The following is a 21,832-nucleotide window of genomic DNA, read 5'->3' on the forward strand; positions in this document are numbered from 1 at the left end:
GGGTACTCAGGGAAAACCATGACTCCGCTCTATCTGGTCATCCTGGCATCTTGGGCACCAAACACCTCATTACCAGAAACTATTGGTGGCCTGGGTTGCCTAAAGACGTTAGGGCTTACGTCGCCGCTTGTGAGGTTTGCGCTAGGTCCAAAACCCCTAGGTCCCGACCTACTACGTTCCTTGCCCATTCCCCAGAGACCTTGGACCCATATCTCCATGGATTTTATCACCGATTTGCCCCCATCTCAGGGCAAGTCGGTGGTGTGGGTGGTAGTAGACCGCTTCAGCAAGATGTGCCACTTTGTGCCCCTTAAAGAGGCTCTGTCACCAGATTTTGCAACCCCTATCTGCTATTGCAGCAGATAGGCGCTGCAATGTAGATTACAGTAACGTTTTTATTTTTTAAAAACGAGCATTTTTGGCCAAGTTATGACCATTTTTGTAGTTATGCAAATGAGGCTTGCAAAAGTCCAAGTGGGTGTGTTTAAAAGTAAAAGTCCAAGTGGGCGTGTATTATGTGCGTACATCGGGGCGTTTTTAATACTTTCACTAGCTGGGCGCTCTGATGAGAAGTAACATCCTCTTCTCTTCAGAACGCCCAGCTTCTGACAGTGCAGATCTGTGACGTCACTCACAGGTCCTGCATCGTGACGGCCACATCGGCACCAGAGGCTACAGTTGATTCTGCAGCAGCATCAGCGTTTGCAGGTAAGTCGATCTTACCTGCAAACGCTGATGCTGCTGCAGAATCAACTGTAGCCTCTGGTGCCGATGTGGCCGTCACGATGCAGGACCTGTGAGTGACGTCACAGATCTGCACTGTCAGAAGCTGGGCGTTCTGAAGAGAAGAGGATGTTACTTCTCTTCACAGCGCCCAGCTAGTGAAAGTATTAAAAACGCCCCGATGTACGCACATAATACACGCCCACTTGGACTTTTACTTTTAAACACACCCACTTGGACTTTTGCAAGCCTCATTTGCATAACTACAAAAATGGTCATAACTTGGCCAAAAATGCTCGTTTTTTAAAAATAAAAACGTTACTGTAATCTACATTGCAGCGCCGATCTGCTGCAATAGCAGATAGGGGTTGCAAAATCTGGTGACAGAGCCTCTTTAAGAAGCTACCTAACGCCTAACGTTAGCTTCTTTGTTTGTGAAACACATCCTGCGTCTCCATGGGGCCCCAGTCAATATCGTTTCTGACAGAGGGGTACAATTTGTTTCCTTATTTTGGAGAGCTTTTTGTAAAAAGTTGGAGATTGATCTGTCCTTCTCCTCCGCCTTCCATCCCGAAACTAATGGCCAAACGGAAAGGACTAACCAATCCCTGGAACAATATTTAAGGTGTTTCATCTCTGACTGTCAATTCGATTGGGTCTCATTCCTTCCCCTTGCTGAATTTTCCCTGAATAACCGGGTCAGTAACTCGTCAGGGGTCTCCCCGTTTTTCTGTAATTTCGGGTTTAACCCAAGGTTCTCCTCCGTTTCCCCTGGTTGTTCCAATAATCCTGAGGTAGAGGATGTTCATCGGGAACTGTGCACAGTCTGGGCCCAGGTTCAGAAGAACCTAGAGGCGTCCCAGAGCGCACAAAAGATTCAGGCTGATAGTAGACGTTCTGCTAACCCCCGGTTTGTTGTCGGGGATTTGGTCTGGTTGTCGTCCAGGAACTTGCGCCTTAAGGTCCCGTCCAGGAAGTTTGCTCCCCGATTTATTGGACCTTATAAGATCATTGAAGTCCTCAACCCTGTATCCTTTCGTCTGGAGCTGCCCCCATCCTTTCGCATACATGACGTCTTCCATGCATCCCTCCTCAAACGCTACTCCCCGTCCTGGTCCCCCTCGAGGAAACCTCCTGTTCCCGTTCTCACCCCTGAGGGGGTGGAATTCGAGGTGGCCAAGATTATGGACAGTAGGATGTTCCAGGGCTCCCTCCAGTACCTGGTCCATTGGAGAGGATACTGGCCGGAGGAGAGGACTTGGGTACCTGCCCGTGATGTTCACGCTGGGGTATTGATCAGGAGGTTCCACCTTCTCTTCCCTACTAAACCGGGTCCTCTTAGTAAGGGTCCGGTGGCCCCTCATAAAAGGGGGAGTACTGTTAGGGATCTGCCAGGTACTACGTCTAGGTATACTCCTGGGATTAATCAATCCACACCTGAGGCCAGACCTGTTAGACTGACACCGTCTCCCACCAACCAGGGTGGCAGGCTCAGGAGTGGGAGAGCCTATCACGGCCTGGTCAGTCGGAGTTAGCTCCGCCCCCTGTCCTTTATTACCTGCCGTGTTCTCTTCCTCAGTGCTTGTAATTCTTCTGGATTCCTGGCCCCACTGCTGCTTGCTCCAGCCTGCTTCTGCCGTGCTTCTGCCTTGCTGCAGTTCCGCTTTACCTGCTTCGCTTTGCCCCTGGCTTGCTTCCTTCTCCGTGCTCACGTTGGTATACTCCACTTCATCCTGCTCCTGACTATTCGTTCACCGCTCCGTTTCCTCGCGGCGTTCCGTGGGCTACTGCCCCTTCCCTTGCGTGTTCCCTGTTTGTTCTCCCGTGCACTTAGACAGCGTAGGGACCGCCGCCCAGTTGTACCCCGTCGCCTAGGGCGGGCCGTTGCAAGTAGGCAGGGACAGGGCGGTGGGTAGATTAGGGCTCACTTTCCCTTCACCCCCTTCCTGCCATTACAGGGACTTTGCAAATGCGACATAGCGACCAGAAACCAATCCAGCAAAATCTGTACTCCAAAAGCCAAATGGCGCTCCTTCCCTTCTGAGCCCTACTCTGTGCCTAAACAGCAGTTTATGACCACATATGTGGTATTGCCGTACACAGGAGAAGTTGCTTTACAAGTGTTGGGGTGGTTTTTTTCATTTATTTGTTGAGAATATGAAACATTTTCAGCTAAAACTACGTCTTATTGAAGAAAAAGGATTTTTTTTAATTTCACTGCCCAATTCTAATAAAATCTATGAAACACCTGTGGGGTCAAAATGCTCACTACACCCCTAGATGAATTCCTCAAGGGGTGTAGTTTCGTTAATCGAGTCACTTTTGGGGAGTTTCCACTGTACTGGTACCTTAGGAGCTTTGCAAAAGTGACATTTATCTTCACTGCGCAATTCTAATAAAATCTATGAAACCCCTGTGGGTTCAAAATGCTCACTACACCCCTAGATGGATTCTTCAAGGGGTGTAGTTTCCTAAATGGTGTCACTTTTTTGGTGTTTTCACTGTTTTGGTCCCTTAGGGGCTTTGCAAATGCGACGTGGTCTCCGCAAACCATGCCTGCTAAATTTGAGCTCCAAAAGCCAAATGGCGCTCTTTCCCTTCTAAGCTCCGCCGTGTGTCCAAACAGCCGCTTATGACCACATGCGGGGTATTGTTTTACTTGGGAGAAATTGCTTTGCAAAAGTAGTGGTGCATTTTCTCCTTTTAGTCCTTGTGGAAATTAGAAAAAATTAGCTAAGCCTACATTTTCTTTGAAAGAATGTAGATTTTGATTTTCACGGCCTACTTCCAATAATTTCTGCAAAAAACCTGCGGGGTCAAAATGCTCACTATACCCCTAGAAAATTTCCTCAAGGGGTATAGTTTCCAAAATGGGGTCACTTTTGGGGGATTTCCACTGTTTTGGTGCCGCAAGAGCCTTTCAAACCTGACATGGAGCCTAAAATATTTTCTAATAAAAAGGAGGCCCCAAAATCCTCTAGGTGTTCCTTTGTTTCTGAGGCCTGTGCTTCAGTCAATAAGTGCACTAGGGCCACATGTGGGGTATTTCTAAAAACTGCAGAATCTGGGCAATAGATATTGAGTTGCGTTTCTCTGGTAAAACTTTCTGTGTTACAAAAAAATAGATGAAAAATGAATTTCTGCAAAAAAAAAAAAGAAATTTGAACATTTCACATCTACTTTGCCTTAATTCCTGTGAAACATCTAAAGGGTTAAGAAACTTTCTGAATGCTATTTTGAATACTTTGAGGGGTGAAGTTTTGAAAATGGGGTGACTTATTGAGGGTTTCTAATATATAAGGCCCTCACAACTGAACTGGCCCGTGTAAAAATAGCCTTTTGAAATTTTCTTGAAAATGTGAGAAATTGCTGCTAAAGTTCTAAGCCTTGTGATGTCATAGAAAAATAAAATGATGTTCAAAAAACGATGCCAATCTAAAGTAGACATATGGGTGATGTTAATTAGCAACAATTTTGTGTGGTATAACTGCCTGTCTTACAAGCAGATACATATAAATTTAGAAAAATGCTAATTTTTGCAATTTTTTGCTAAATTTTGGTGTTTTTCACAATTAAATACTTAATGTATCGAGCAAATTTTGTCAGTAACATAAAGTCCAATGTGTCACGAGAAAGCAATCTCAGAATCGCTTGGATAGGTAAAAGCATTCCGAAGTTATTACCACATAAAGTGAAACATGTCAGATTTGAAAAAATTGGCTGTGTCCTGAAGGCCAAAACAGGCTGTGTCTTGAAGGGGTTAAGGCATACTACAGATTTGAAAATCTGCAGCATGCCCTCAATTCCTAAATCATTTTTTCCAAAGCATTTGAATTCTGCAGAACTTCAACACTAAAGCCACTTTTTCTTAAAATTCTCAAATATTGGAGCTGTTTGGACATACATATTGTAGCAGACCAAGTCAGATCATATGAGATAATAATCACTAACAGCTTAAAGAGGCTCTGTCACCAGATTTTGCAACCCCTATCTGCTATTGCAGCAGATAGGCGCTGCAATGTAGATTACAGTAACGTTTTTATTTTGAAAAAACGAGCATTTTTGGCCAAGTTATGACCATTTTTGTAGTTATGCAAATGAGGCTTGCAAAAGTCCAAGTGGGTGTGTTTAAAAGTAAAAGTCCAAGTGGGCGTGTATTATGTGCGTACATCGGGGCGTTTTTAATACTTTTACTAGCTGGGCGCTCTGATGAGAAGTATCATCCACTTCTCTTCAGAACGCCCAGCTTCTGGCAGTGCAGACACAGCCGTGTTCTCGAGAGATCACGCTGTGACGTCACTCACAGGTCCTGCATCGTGTCAGACGAGCGAGGACACCGGCACCAGAGGCTACAGTTGATTCTGCAGCAGCATCAGCGTTTGCAGGTAAGTAGCTACATCGACTTACCTGCTAACGCCGATGCTGCTGCAGAATCAACTGAAGCCTCTGGTGCCGGTGTCCTCGCTCGTCTGACACGATGCAGGACCTGTGAGTGACGTCACAGCGTGATCTCTCGAGAACACGCTGTGTCTGCACTGCCAGAAGCTGTGCGTTCTGAAGAGAAGTGGATGATACTTCTCATCAGAGCGCCCAGCTAGTAAAAGTATTAAAAACGCCCTGATGTACGCACCTAATACACGCCCACTTGGACTTTTACTTTTAAACACACCCACTTGGACTTTTGCAAGCCTCATTTGCATAACTACAAAAATGGTCATAACTTGGCCAAAAATGCTCGTTTTTTAAAAATAAAAACGTTACTGTCATATACATTGCAGCGCCTATCTGCTGCAATAGCAGATAGGGGTTGCAAAATCTGGTGACAGAGCCTCTTTAAGTTCCTTCACTACCTTTAACAGTGAAAAAATTTAACCCCTTAAGGACGCAGCCTTGTTTTGGCCTTAAGGCTCAGAGCCCATTTTTCAAATCTGACATATTTCACTTTATGCAGTAATAACGTCAGTATGCTTAAACCTATGCAAGCGATTCTGAGAAAATTTTCTCGTGACACATTGGGCTTTATGTTAGTGGTAAAATGTTTATTGGTGAAAAATTGCAAAATTTAGAGAAAATGTATAAAAAATAGCATTTTTCAGAATTTAAATGCATCTGTTTGTAAAACAGACAGTTATACCACCCAAAATAGTTACTAGCTCACATTTCCCATATGTCTACTTTAGATTGGCATTGGTTTTTGAACATTCTTTTATTTTTCTTGGACGTTACAAGGCTTAGAACATAAACAGCAATTTCTCATATTTTTAAGAAAATTTCAAAAGCCTTTTTTTTAAGGTACCTGTTCAGTTCTGAAGTGGCTTTGAGGGGCCTATGTATTAGAAACCCCCATAAAACACCCCATTTTGAAAACTAGACCCTTCAAAGTATTCAAAACAGCATTTAGAAAGTTTATTTAACCCTTCAGGCAATTCACAGAAATTAAAGCAAAGTAGAGGTGAAATTTGCAAATTTAATTTTTCTTGCTGAATTTCAGTTATATTCAATTTTTTTCTGTAACACAGAAGCTTTTACCAGAGAAACACTACTAAATATGTATTGTCCAGATTCTGCAGTTTTTAGAAATGTCCCACATGTGTCTCTAGTGCGCTCGTGGACTAAAACACAAGCCCCAGAATCAAAGAAGGACTCTTTTTTTATTAGAACATATTTTAGGCAGCATGCCAGGTTTGAAGAGGTGTTGAGGTGCCAAAACAGTAGGAATCCCACAAAAGTGACCCCATTTCGGAAACTACACCCCTCAAGGAATTAATTTATGGTTGTTGTGACCATTTTGACCCCATTTTTACATAACTTGTATTTGAATTGGGCTTTGAAATTGAAAAAATGAAAATTTTTCCAATAATATGTAGTTTTCGCTCAATATGTCTTATTTTCATAAGAAATAAAATACTCCATTTTGTTGCCCAATTTGTCCTGAGTGCAGCAATACCCCATTTGTGGTGATAAACTGCCGTTTGGGCACATGGGAGGGCTCAGAAGGAAAGGAGCGCTATTTGTTCTGTGGAGTCCAGATTTTGCTGGATTGGATTTCGGGTGCCATGTTGCATTTGCAGAGCCCCAGAGGTATCAAAGCAATGGAAACCCACCAGAAGTGACCCCATTTTGGAAACTACACCCCTCAAGAAATTCATTTATTGGTGTTGTGACCATTTTGACCACATAGTTTTTTCACATCACTTATTTGAATTGGGCTGGGAATTCAAACAAAATAAATTTTTTCCAATAATATGTAGTTTTGGCTGAAAATTTCTTATTTTCACAAGAAATAAAATACCCCATTTTGTTGCCCAATTTGTCCTGAGTGCGGCAATGCCCAATTTGTGGTGATAAACTGACCTTTGGGCCCATGGGAGGGCTCAGAAGGAAAGGACCATCATTTGCCCTACTGGGTATTTTCTGGTGCGAAGTCATGTATGCAGAAGCCCCTGAGGTACCAGTACAGTTGAAACCCCCAAGAAGTGACCCCGTTGGTAACCCTGGTCCAGCAGTGGGTGCACCAAATCCCACACAATTTTTGCATTAACTCCCAGTAATGGGGGGCATTCTGGGGGCTGAGCACTGGTATCCTTCCCTTCATATATCCTAAATTTGTAGGTATACCCTGATGCACTATCGCACAGCTTATACATCTTCACACCATACCTTGCCCTCCTACCCGGCAGGTACTGGTTGAATTGAAGCCTCCCTTTAAAATGTACCAAGGACTCATTAATAGAAATACAATTCTCGGCGGTGTATGCTTGGGGAAACTGGGCACTGAAACGGTCTAATAGGGGTCTCTGTTTATACAAAAGGTCAAAACTGGGGTCGTCTTGGAGTAGGCAATGCTCATTAGGAGAAGCGAAGTATTGCCTCATTTTTATTTTTTTTTAGGTTCCAGTTCAGTTCTGAAGTTGCTTTGAGGGGCCTATATATTAGACACCCCCATCAAACACCCCATTTTAGAAACTGGACCCCTCAAAGTATTCACAACAGCATTTAGAAAGTTTGTGAACTCTTTAGGTGTTTCACAGGAATTTAGAGCATAGTATAGGTGAAATGTACAAATTTATTTTTGTCAGAAAATCCTTTTTATAAATTTTTTTTCTTTAACACAAAAGGTTTTACCAGAGAAACGCAACTTAATACTTATTGCCGAGATTCTGCAGTTTTGAGAAATATCCCACATGTGGCCCTAGTGCGGTAATGGACTGAAGCACCGGCATCCGAAGCAAAGGAGCACCTAGTGGATTTTGAGGCCTCTTTTTTATTAGGCACCATGTCCGGTTTGAAGAGGTCTTGTGGTGCCAAAACAGTGGAAACCCCCCAAAAGTGACCCCATTTTGGAAACTAGACCCCTTGAGGAATTCATTGTAGTTTTCTTGGGGTGCTTTTTGATTAGTTTTTATTCTATTTTTAGGTGGCATGGTGACTAAAAAACAGCAATTCTACTATTGTTTTTTTATTCTATTTTTTTTACAGCGTTCACCGTGCGCTATAAATGACATATTCACTTTATTCTGCGTGGCGATACGATTACGGCGATACCATATATTTATAGTTTTTTTTATGTCTTATGGCGTTTGCACAATAAAATAAGTTTTGTAAAAAATCATTCACTTTTTGTGTTACCATATTCTAAGAGCCAGAACTTTTTTATTTTTCCATCAATAAAGCCGTACGAGGACTTATTTTTTGCGTAACGAACTGTAGTTTCAATCAGTACCATTTTTAGGTACATGTGACTTTTTGATCTCTTTTTATTCCATTTTTTGGGAGGTGAAGTGACCAAACAATTGTGATTGGGGTACGGTTTATTATTATTTTCTTTTACGGCGTTCACCGTGCGGGATAAATAGAGAAATTATTTTGTAGTTCAGGCCGTTACGGACGCGGCGATACCAATTATGTATAGTTTATTTGTTTAATTATATATTTTTATTAATAATAAAGGACTGATAAGGGAAAAAGGGGGATTTTTACTTTTCTTACTTTTAAAACTTTTATTTTCTTATTTTTACACATCTTTTTTTAACTTTTTTTTAACTTTATTACTTTGTCCCACTAGGGGACTTTAGGGCAGGAGACCCTGATCGCTATTCTAATACACTGCACTACATGCGTAGTGCAGTGTATTACAGCTGTCGGCTACTCACTGACAGAAAGCATAGTGTGTCCTGACTTTGTCAGGACACACTAGGCTTCCGTCGATGGCATAGCCGGATGCCATTGTTTGGTGTCCGGTTGACATAGTCACCATCGCCGGCCGCTAATTAACCCCTAAAAAGCCGCGATCGCTATTGAACGCAGCTTTTAAGGGGTTAATCAGCGGGGACACGGCGATCGGTCCCCGTTGTAGGAGCTGCGGCAGCTGCTGTACGAGACAGCAGCTGTCACAGCTCCTGTATGTGTCGGGAGGACGGCCGAAAAAATATGGTGGTGATCTAATAACCTATGTATAAATACATCGGAGGTAGCTAGGGGTTCAGCACAGGGGGGAAACACATCCAAGGCCAAAGTGGGCCCCCAACACAGGTAATGCATGTTTACAACTGCAGAGGTGCCTCCTAATCATAGTGGTTATAAGCATACTAGTGGACAACTCAGTAATGCAATTTGAATACCCCTGGTATGCCATCACTCTGCCCCACTTTTATATTATCACTCTGTTCCCTAGTGTGCCATCAGTCTGCCCCTAGTATACAATCACTCTGTATGCCATCATTTTGCCACAATATGCAATCAGTCTGCCCCTGGTAAGCATTCACTACACATATATGCATTACACATACACCAGCACTCACTACACATTTTTACACTACACATGTCTACTACATGTAGACAAGACTTAGAGAGGGCAAAATGCAGGACTTACAGTAAGCGCTGTACAGACTGAAGTACATGAAGTGGAGAAGCAAAGGAGAATGCTGCTTAGAAGACTACTGCCCAAAAACCCAGGAGTGGTGACAGGTGCGGATTGGGAGCTGGAAGTGGCCCTGGAAAAAAACCTAAATGTGGCCCCATGTTGTGGGTGGGGCCAGCACAAGTAGGCGGCGTCAGCAAACCGTTAGCTGTCGCCACATTGGTCATAGATGTAATAATGCAACCTTATTATTATGGTCATTGGGCTGTGTTCACATCTACATTGGACGCTTTCACACCACAATATTTATATTAATATAATGTATGTGCTGATAAAGCTCCCAGGAGATGCATTAAACGATTTAAAATACGGATGTCTCTGCTGTCCGTCCTCCATAGGCGCCTATGTTAAAAAAAAAGCACATTTATATGCATTGCATTCGCGCAGCCTTCATAGCTATTCCACACCGCAAAAAATGCTTTTTTAGCCTCCGTTGGGTGTATGGGGGTCTGTGGATCCATTTATCATAGGCGTCTGGAGCTTTCCCGCCACATACAGTAAACTGATAGAAATACTATGCACCTTAGAAGCTTCTACTGCAGGTAAAAAACTAAAATTGTGACCAAAATAGTGCAGCGTGCGGCGCTATTGTCTCCGGTAAAATTCCGGGCAGCAAGTGGTAGGGGTACTATGGGGAACATAAAGTGGCAGGGGGGTCTCATGGGGTGCAGGGGACACTGAAGAGAATTTTGAACCTTTATTTGTGGTGGGGGGATAGATGGGGAAGAGGGTCTGTGGGAGCAGGGGGAGAGGGGCATAGAAGGAAGTAGAGGTTAAGTAGAGGGCAGGGGGGAGAGTGTTGGTGAAAGCTGGGCCATATTAAGAGTTGATGCTGCCCTATAACTCCTGAAGTTACGGAAACAGCGTAGCTCGCTGACATTGCGGCTCCAGAGCTGGACCCAGAAGACGTAAGTCTAATAATTGCTTTCCTTTTTTATGTGTTACTAATTATTTATTTTTTTTTGTTTTTTTACAGGTTCGGTTGTTGGACTACTTTGGATTCATGGACTACTTCGATCACAACGTTTTTTTATTCTCAAAAAAATGGTTAATGAGGCTTGTGTGGTGGTTTTTTATGTAAATAAAATATTTTTCTTTATACTACTGCCTTAGTAACGGCTGCTGGCTGATTGACAGCATCCATTACTAAGGCAGGGATTAGTAGGGTTGTCACAATACCAGAATTTGGACTTTGATACCGATACTTTGTGTAGTATTGTGATACTCGATACCAAAACGATACTTTGTCAACAATAATAAGAAAAATAAGAAAAGTTCTACCATTTTCTGATGTGAGGAGCGAGGTGTGAAGAATTTGGTACCTCCATGTGCCTCACATTAATAGTATTTAACCCCATCCATCATTTTCCTCACAGTCATAATGGACAACATTGGGTTAATGTGTGGTACATGATAGGTTTAATTACTATTAATGTGAGGCACATGGAGGTTCAAAATTCATAACACCCCGTGCCTCAAATTAATAAGTGAAAGAAAGCAGTTTTTGTTTTATTTTTTACCCACGTAAGCATTATAAATGACGCTATAAATACAAGTGGAGCTGTGATTGGTGAGTCACTCTTAGCACACTGCACAGTGCACAGGGAATAATTTTGTAATTTGTCCATAAAAATTTTGGTCTGTCCGTGATTTTTAGCTCAGTTGTCCAGAAATTTCTGAAGTGGAGTTTGTCAACCCTGGTCCCCCCTATTTTTCCTAACCAGCCAGATACAACATAGCAGCAGCAGGCCAGCATTACCAAGATGGGAATGGCCATGGTTTTTGGGCTTTCCCAGCCTAATAATACCAGCCTGCGGCTGCCCCATTGCCTGACCATGCATACAGATGGTCGGGTACTAGATCGTACCCGCTCTTCCCGGTACCCCTGGTGGCGGTGGGTACCGGGGTAATAATGGGGGGGTTAGTGTTAGCCTTTTCACCAGCTAACACTAAGCCCCTCCTTAGTAATGGATGCTGTCAATCAGACAGCAACCATTACTAAGGCAGTGGTAATATAGTTAAAAAAGCAGAGACATAAAAAAAATATTTTGAATAAATATATTGGGTGGATACCAATGTGAATTTATTTTTGTTACAACCTAACCCTCAATATAAGATTCGTTTCACTCTTTATCAATTTATAATAATGATACAGGCTTACACCTTCTGTAAAAAGGGCAATACATGACAAAAAAAAGGGCATTTAAAAAATACAAATCTAGCAGGAAAGTGGTATCCAATATCTGGGCATCACTTTGACACCTCTACATAAATCCTTATACCGAGCTAACTATGAACCCCTCCTAACAACCATTCAATCAGAGACTACTAGACTACATAAATTTTAGGTCTCATGGGTGGGTAGGGTTGCTACTTTTAAAATGTTGTTACTACCAAAACTCCTATATCTGTTCCGAAGTCATTTTTTCGCCGCCTTCAAAAGATTCTCATGGGATACATATGGCCCTATCGTAAACCAAGAGTTGCTTTCTATATACTGACCAGGGATAAAAAATTGGGTGGATTGGGAATTCCTAATATGTACGGATATTTTGTTGCCACCTTGGTGGCACTTTTTAGTTCAGGCTGGCAAGCGAATCTCTCAAAACATTGGGTTCAAATTGAATCTCTATATATTTTCCCCTCTAATATGAAAGCACTCTTATTTCAAGAATTTTGGAATGTCTCTCTTCCTCCCCTTTATCTCCCCACTTACAACTGCTGCTTTAGCCTGCTGGTCTTACCTGCAACAGTAATCAGTTGACAAACTTCCTCTCCCTAAATCTTACCTCCCTATTGACACTTTGGAATTAACTATTCCTGACCTAAATTTAACAAACTGGAAGACCAGAGATATAACCAAGATATCTCAGATATATCAAAAGGACCTACTTAGCACCTTTGAATATTTAATGTCTAATTACTCATTACCCAGTAGCGATTTCTATAAATATTTGCAGATTAGGCACTTTGTTTCTAACCTTGACAAATTGCATCCTGTCTGCAATTTGAAGCTATTTGGATGTTTTGATAAGTCTACAAAAAAACTCAAAGGTATTTATAATACTTTAAAAGCCAACACTGAATTTAACAAAACTCACAATATTAGGACTTGGGGAAAAAATCTAGACACAACCTTTGAGGAAGGTCAATGGCTGAAAGCCTTCACACTCATTCACTCCACTCTACAATGTAGCTCGCACGTGGAAGCAGCTATCAAAACTAACCTACACTGGTATTACACCCCAGACATACTGCATCCGATATATCCAAATTCCTCAGCAGATTGCTGGAAAAGCTGTGGATACAAGGGCACTTTGCTACATACATTGTCGGACTGTCCTGTTATACATGAATACTTGAAGCATGTGTTTAACTTGCTAGAATCTCTATTTCATTTTAAGACTCCCATGTCCCCTCATTTAGCTTTGTTCTTTCTACAAATGGAGTTTGTTCCTTCCAGATTTAGACCATTAACATGCAAAATCTTGGTGATAAGATAATAGCATATGGCAACTTCTGCTTTCCCACATTTACCAACATCTGAACTCACTGGACTGTTAGTCCTTTGTGTCAACAAGTGTAGTTGTAAGGAGACCATGTGAATACACCTGCTAAATAACTGTGAATTGGAGTGTGCTGCTAGCTTTATGATTGTTGATTTTGTTTTTGTCTGTTTTTTCATATTATACCCTATACATGTAGCTCATGTTGGAGCTGTATATGTGTAACTGTAACTCTGATATGTTTATACCTGACCATTCATTCTTTCGTATGAAAATCAATAAAAAAAACTATTGAAACGGAAAAATACAAATCTGAGGGTACAGCTGTAGACTTTTTAAGTTATAAAGAGCTTAATAAAAACTGTAAAAAGGTAATAATATCAGCAAAAATACAAAATGAAAGGCGGGTGGCCAAGGATAGTAAAGCAAATCCCCACAAATTCTTCAAATATATAAATGCAAAAAAGCCAAGGTCTGAACATGTAGGACCCTTAGATAGTGGTAATAGGGAGCTGGTAACAGGGGATCAAGAGAAGGCAGAGTTAATAAATGGGTTCTTTAGCTCTGTATATACAACAGAAGAAAGAGCAGCTGATGTAGCTAGTTCCAGTGCTGTTAATATATCAGTTGATATACTGAATTGGATGAATGTAGATATGGTCCAAGCTAAATAAAAGAAAATAAATGTACACAAGGCGCTGGAACCAGATGGGTTACACCCTAGAGTTCTTAAAGAGCTTAGTTCATTTATTTCTGTCCCCCTTTTCATAATATTCAGAGATTCTCTAGTGACTGGTACAGTGCCAAGAGACTGGCGCAGGGCAAACGTGGTGCCTATTTTCAAAAAGGGCTCTAGGTCTTCCCCGGGTAATTATAGACCAGTAAGCTCAACATCCATTGTGGGGAAAATGTTTGAGGGGCTATTGAGGGACTATATACAGGATTATGTGACAAAAAATAGTATTATAAGTGACAGAAAGCACGGTTTTACTAAGAACAGAAGTTGTCAAACCAACCTGATTTGTTTTTATGAAGAGGTGAGCAGAAGCCTAGACAGAGGGGCCGCTGTGAATATAGTGTTTTTGTACTTTGCAGAGGCATTTGATGTTCAGTCTATGGAAGATGTTTGTGAATTGCAGGCGGATTTAAACAAACTCAGTGTTTGGGCGTCCACTTGGCAAATTAAGTTTAATTTAGATAAATTTAAAGTTAAGCATCTGGGTACAAATAACCTGCATACATCATATGTCCTAGGGGAAGCTACACTGAGGGAGTCACTTGTTGAGAAGGATCTGTGTGTACTTGTAAATCATAAACTAAATAACAGCATGGAATGTCGATCAGCTGCTTCAAAGGCCAGAAAGATATTGTCGTGTATTAAAAGAGGCATTGACTCGCGGGACAGGGATGTAATATTACCACTTTACAAAGCATGCCCTGAAGAAAGGATGCCCTAGAGTTGGAAAAAATACAAAGAAGAGCAATGAAGCTAATAAGGGGCATGGAGAATCTGAGTTATGAGGAAAGATTAAAATAATTAAACCTATTTAGCCTTGAAAAATGATGACTAAGGGGGGACATGATTAACTTATATAAATATATTAATGGCACATACAAAAAAATATGGTGAAATCCTGTTCCATGTAAAACCCCCTCAAAAAACAAGGGGGCACTCCCTCTGTCTGGAGAAAAAAAAGTTCAATCTGCAGAGGCGACAAGCCTTCTTTACTGTGAGAACTTTGAATCTATGGAATAGTCTTCCGCAGAAGCTGGTCACATCAGGGACAGTAGATGGCTTTAAAAAAGGCTTAGATAATTTCCTGGAACAAAAAAATATTAGCTCCTATGTGTAGAAATTTTTACCTTCCCTTTTCCCATCCCTTGGTTGAAGTTGATGGACATGTGTCCTTTTTCAACCGTACTAACTATGTAAATACTATGTAAATACTTTGGGTAATTATAGTTCAAAATTTATTCCTATAGGTAACAAGTATAAATGACTAAAATTAAACCCCACATGGCTTACACCTTCTGTAAAAAGGGCAATACATGACAAAAAAGGGCATTTGAAAAATACAAATCTGAGGGTACAGCAATAACCTTTTTAAATTATGAAGAGCTTAACCCCTTCCCGCTCCTGGACGTACTATTAGGTCATGGTAGCTGTATCGTTCGCGCTCCATGACCTAATAGTACTTCTCGGGAGTAACGGCCGTTTCGGCCGTCCTCCCGATACATACAGGAGCTGTGACAGCTGCTGTTTCGTACAGCAGCTGTCACAGCTCCTACAGCGGGGACCGATCGCTGTGTCCCCGCTGATTAACCCCTTAAAAGCCGCGTTCAATAGAGATCGCGGTTTTTTAGGGTTTAAGCTGCCATCGCCGGCCTGCTACACGACAGCGGCCGGCGATTGTAACTATGGCAACCGGACACCAAACAATGGCGTCCGGCTATGCCTTCGACGGAAGCCTAGTGGGTCCTGACAAAGTCAGGACCCACTATGCTTGCTGTCAGTGAGTAGCTGACAGTTCTAATACACTGCACTACGCATGTAGTGCAGTGTATTAGAATTGTGATCAGGGCCTCCTGCCCTCAAGTCCCCTAGTGGGACAAAGTAATAAAGTAAAAAAAAAGTAAAAAACAGATGTGTAAAAATAAGAAAATAAAAGTTTTAAAAGTATTAAAAGTAAAAATCCCCCTTTTTACCTTATCAGTCCTAAATCATTAATAAAAATATATAAACAAACAAATAAACTATACATAATTGGTATCGCCGTGTCCGTAACAGCCTGAACTACAAAATTATTTCGTTATTTATCCCGCACGTCGAACGCCGTAAAAGAAAATAATAATAAACCGTACAACAATCACAATTGTTTGGTCACTTCACCTCCCAAAAAATGGAATAAAAAGTGATCAAAAAGTCGCATGCACCTAAAAATGGTACTGATCGAAACTACAGTTCGTTACGCAAAAAATAAGTCCTCGTCTGGCTCTTAGAATAAGGTAACACAAAAAGTGAATGATTTTTTACAAAACGTATTTTATTGTGCAAACGCCATAAGACATAAAAAAACTATAAACATATGGTATCGCCATAATCGTATCGCCCCGCAGAATAAAGTGAATATGTCATTTACAGCGCACGGTGAATGCTGTAAAAAAAAATAGAATATAAAAACAATAGTAGAATTGCTGTTTTTTAGTCACCACGCCACCTAAAAATAGAATAAAAACTGATCCAAAAGCCGCATGCACCCCAAGAAGACTACAATGAATTCCTCAAGGGGTCTAGTTTCCAAAATGGGGTCACTTTTGGGGGGTTTCCACTGTTTTGGCACCACAAGACCTCTTCAAACCGGACATGGTGCCTAATAAAAAAGAGGCCTCAAAATCCTCTAGGTGCTCCTTTGCTTCTGAGGCCGGTGCTTCAGTCCATTACCGCACTAGGGCCACGTGTGGGATATTTCTCAAAACTGCAGAATCTGGGCAATACGTATTAAGTTGCGTTTCTCTGGTAAAACCTTTTGTGTTATAAAAAAAATGGTATAAAGAGGATTTTCTGACAAAAAAAAATATGTAAATTTCACCTCTACTTTGCTCTAAATTTCTGTGAAACACATAAACTATCTAAATGCTGTTGTGAATACTTTGAGGGTTCTAGTTTCTAAAATGGGGTGTTTCATAGGGGTTTCTAATATATGGGCCCCTCAAAGCAACTTCAGAACTGAACTGGAACCTAAAAAAATAAATAAATTACGCAATACTTCGCTTCTTACATTATACTGATAATGAGCCGTGCCCACCCCGAGATGACCCCAGTTTTGACCGTTTGTATAAACGGAGACCCCTATTAGACCGTTTTAGTGCCCGGTTTTCCCAAGCATACACCCCCGAGAAGTGTATTTCTATTGATGAGTCCTTGGTACATTTTAAAGGGAGGGTTCAATTCTGCGAGTACCTGCCGGGTAAGAGGGCAAGGTATCATCAGGGTATACCTACAGATTTAGGATATATGAAGGGAAGGACACCAGTATTCAGCCCCCAGAATGCCCCCCCCCCCTTACTGGGAGTTAATGCAAAAATTGTAATATGTAACTATGTAACTATGTAACTCTTCAACTGCCTCTCTTCCAGTCCTGCGGCATGCAGCACTGCTAGAAGAAATCTGAGAGGCCTCCCTAAGACTCTGCTTGGGCAAACACTCAGAAGGGGTGAGAGCAGGGCACATTCTAGCAGCAACATATTGCGTGTCAAGTACAAGGACAAGAGAGATGTCCTTGTATTGACAACAATACATGGCCATTCCAGTACCCATGTACCAGTACGAGGTACCAGTACAGAGACCCCAAAACCAGACTGCATCCTGGACTACAATAGGTACATGGGAGGAGTGGACTTGTCAGATCAAGTCCTGAAGCCCTACAGCGCCATGCGGAGTGGTATAAGAAGCTGGCCGTGCACATCATACCGATGGCTTTGTACAATGTGTACGTGCTACGTCGATGTGCAGGCCAGAGGGGAACTTTCCTGGAATTTCAAGAGGTGATTATCAAGAACCTAATCTTTAGGGACCAAGAAGGGGGGGCACCCAGTACTTCTGGAAGCGAGGCCACACGCATCGTACCAGGGCAACACTTTCCAGGAGAAGTTCCCCAAACTGGCAAAAAGGGAAAAAGTCAAAAGAGGTGCAAAGTCTGCTATAAGAGGGGGATAAGGGAGGACACAATATATCAATGTGACACGTGTCCCGAATAACCAGAGCTCTGTATGAAAGTGTGTTTTAAAATTTATCATACATCCCTTGGTTTATAATTTACCCCAATTTTACTTACCCTGATGTACTCTGCACAGCTTATCCCCCCTCGTCTTTCCCCTCTGGGCCCTGCTGTGTGCCCATGCAGCTGATAACAGCCACATGTAGGGTATTGCCGTACCCAGGAGAACCCACATTACAGTTTATGGGGTGTATGTCTCCGGTCAAAATGCTCACTACATCTCTAGATGAATGCCTCAACGGTGTAGTTTTTAAAACGGGGTCACTTCTCGGGGGTTTCAACTGTACTGGTACCTCAGGGGCTTCTGCATACATGACTTCGCACCAGAAAATCCCCAGTAGGCCAAATGGTGGTCCTTTCCTTCTGAGCCCTCCCATGGGCCCAAACCGCAATTTATCACCACAAATGGGGTATTGCGGCACTCAGAACAAATTGCGCAACAGAATGGGGTATTTTGTTACTTGTGAAAATAAGAAATTCAACACTACATATTATTGGAAAAAAATTATTTTGTTTTAATTCCCAGCCCAATTCAAATAAGTTCTGTGAAAAAGCTATGGGATCAAAATGGTCACAACACCCATAAATGAATTCCTTGAGGGGTGTAGTTTCCAAAATGGGGTCATTTCTGGTTGGTTTCCATTGCTTTGATACCTCTGGGGCTCTGCAAATGCGACATGGCACCCGAAAACCAATCCAGCAAAATCTGGACTCCAAAGAACAAATAGCGCTCCTTTCCTTCTGAGCCCTCCCATGGGCCCAAACGGCAGTTTATCACCACAAATGGGGTATTTCCGCACTCAGGACAAATTGGGCAACAAAATGGAGTATTTTATTTCTTGTGAAAATAAGAATTTTTGAGCTAAAACGACATATTATTGGAAAGAATATATTTTTTTTAATTACCAGCCCAATTCAAATAAGTTCTGTGAAGAAACTATGGGGTCTAAATGGTCACATTACCCATAAATGAATTCCTTGAGGGGTGTAGTTTCCAAAATGGGGTCACTTCTGGTGGGTTTCCATTGCTTTGATACCTCTGGGGCTCTGCAATTGCGACATGGCACCCGAAAACCAAACCAGCAAAATCTGCACCCCAAAGAACATTGCCGCACTAAGGACAAATTGGGAAACAAAATGAGGTATTTTGTTCCCTGTGAAAATAAGAAATTTTGATCACAAATGACATTTTATTGGAAAAAATGTCATTTTTTAAATTTCACAGCCCAATTCAAATAGGTGCTGTGAAAAAACTGTGTGGTCAAAATGGTAACAACAACCATAAATTAATTCCTTGAGGGGTGTAGTTTCCAAAATGGGGTCACTATTGGGGGATTCCTACTGTTTTGGCACCTCAACACCTTTTCAAACCTGGCATGCTGCCTAAAATATATTCTAATATAAAAAAGGCCTCAAAATGCACTAGGTGCTTCTTTGCTTCTAGGGCAGGGGTGGGCAAACTTTTTGACTCGCGGGCCACAATGGGTTCTAAAATTTGACAGAGGGGCCGGGCCAGGAGCATTTGGAGGGAGTGTTTGGGCCGGATATACTAAAGCATTAAATGTAGTGTGTGCAAACCTCATAGCACAGTAAGAACACTATAACCCAATTTATTAACTTTCTTTCAAATGTGAAAAATAGCCCTTATCAGTTAATAAATTTGTCTCAAGGAATATGCAAGATATGGCATTTACATACTATTTCGCAGATACTGGGAGAAGGAAATGTAAATAGATTAAAATAACATACGCACTGTGATTTATCAAGAAAAAAGTTCTGTTGACTCTGTAAATTAGCTGCCAACCTCTGAGCAGTAGCCGCCCGTTCTTGTGTTGACTGCTTGCTAGCATAGTTTGCATGCTTCGTGGCAAAGTGACGGCTGATATTGTACTCTTTGAAAACCGAAGGGCTTAACGGTGACGTGAAACGAAGTGAAAATTAAAGTGAAATAAAGAGAAATACGCGCCACATTAACCCCTTAATGACCGGGCCATTTTGCACGTTAATGACCAAGGATTATTTTTTGTTTTTCCACGGTCGCATTCCAAGAGTCGTAACTTTTTTTTTATTACGTCGACATAGCCGTATAAGGGCTTGTTTTTTCCGGGACGAGTTGTATTTTGTAATTGTACCATTTTTAGATGCTTATTACATATTGATTAACTTTTATTAACTTTATTTTAGGAGAGAATTGAAAATAAGCAGCTATTCCAGCATTAATTTTCACGTTATAAATTTACGCCGTTTACTATGCAGCGTAAATAACATGTTAACTTTATTCTATGGGTCGGCACTATTACAGGGATACCAAATGTGTAAAGGTTTTATATGTTTTTTCTACGTTTGCACAATAAAAACCCTTTTAGAAAAAAATTACTTGTTTTTGCATCGCCGCGTTCCAAGAGGCGTAATTTTTTTATTTTTCCGTCGATGTGGCCGTACGTGGGATTGATTTTTGCGGGACAATGTGTAGTTTTTATTAGTACTATTTTGGGGTACATAGGACTTATAGATTAACTTTTATTTTATTTTTTATGGGGGGAATGGGAGAAAAGAGAGAATTTTGCCGTTGTTTTTTGCGTTTTCTTTGGACGCCGTTCATCCGGCGGTTTAATTAATGTGTTCATTTTATTGGTCAAGTTGTTACGATCGCGGGGATACCATATATGTGTATGTGTGATTTGTTTTGACCGTTTTATTAAATAAAACCACTTTTTGGGGCAAAAAAGTAGTTTTATTTGACTTTGACTGTAATTTTTTTTATTTTTTTTTTCCACAAACTTTATTTAACGGTTTTACTTTTTTTTTTTTAGTCCCACCAGGGGACTTCACTATGCGATGTGCCGATCGCATATATAATGCTTTGGTATACTTCGTATACCAAAGCATTATTGCCTGTCAGTGTGAAACTGACAGGCAACCTGTTAGGTCATGCCTCTGGCATCGCCTAACAGGCAGATGCTGAAGACAGACCTGGGGGTCTTTGTTAGACCCCCGGCTGTCATGGAAACCCGACGGCGACCCGCGATTTGTTTGCGGGGGCGCCGATGGGGTGACAGAGGGAGCTCCCTCCCTCTGTCAAACACATTAAATGCCGCTGTCACTGTTGACAGCGGCATTTAATGGGTTAAACTGCCGGAATCGGCGCGTGCTTCGATTCCGGCAGTTGCAGCAGGAGCCAGGCTGTGTATAACAGCCGTGCTCCTGCCGCTGATCGCGTGGGTAAACTGTCAGTACCCGCGCGATCACAGGACGGATATATCCGTCCTCCTGCGCGAACTAGCAGCTGCTGAGGACGGATATATCTTGGACAAGTTCGGCGGGCCGGATTAAAAAGCCTAACGGGCCGTATGTGGCCCGCGGGCCGTAGTTTGCCCATGTCTGTTCTAGGGCTTGTGTTTTAGTTCACGAGCGCAGTAGAGCCACAAGTGGGACATTTCTAAAAACTGGGGTCTAGTTTTTAAAATGGGGTGTTTTATCAGGGTTTCTAATACATAGTCCCCTCAAAGCGACTTCAGAACTGAAGAGGTACCTTAAAAAAAAGGCTTTTGAAATTTTCTTAAAAATATGAGAAATTGCTGTTTATGTTCTAAGCCTTGTAATGTCCAAGAAAAATAAAAGAATGTTCAAAAAACGATGCCAATCTAAAGTAAACATATGGGAAATGTGAACTAGTAACTATTTTGAGTGGTATATCCATCTGTTTTACAAGCAGATGCATTTAAATTCTGAAAAATGCTGTTTTTTCAACATTTTCTCAAAATTTTGCAATTTTTCACCAATAAACACTGAATATATCGGCCAAATTTTACCACGAAAATGAAGCCCAATGTGTCACGAGAAAACAATCTCAGAATCGCTTGTATAGGTTTAAGCATTCCGACGTTATTACCACATAAAGTGAA

The sequence above is a fragment of the Rhinoderma darwinii genome, chromosome 5 (genome assembly GCF_050947455.1).
Source record: "Rhinoderma darwinii isolate aRhiDar2 chromosome 5, aRhiDar2.hap1, whole genome shotgun sequence".
In the NCBI taxonomy this organism is placed as follows: domain Eukaryota; kingdom Metazoa; phylum Chordata; class Amphibia; order Anura; family Rhinodermatidae; genus Rhinoderma; species Rhinoderma darwinii.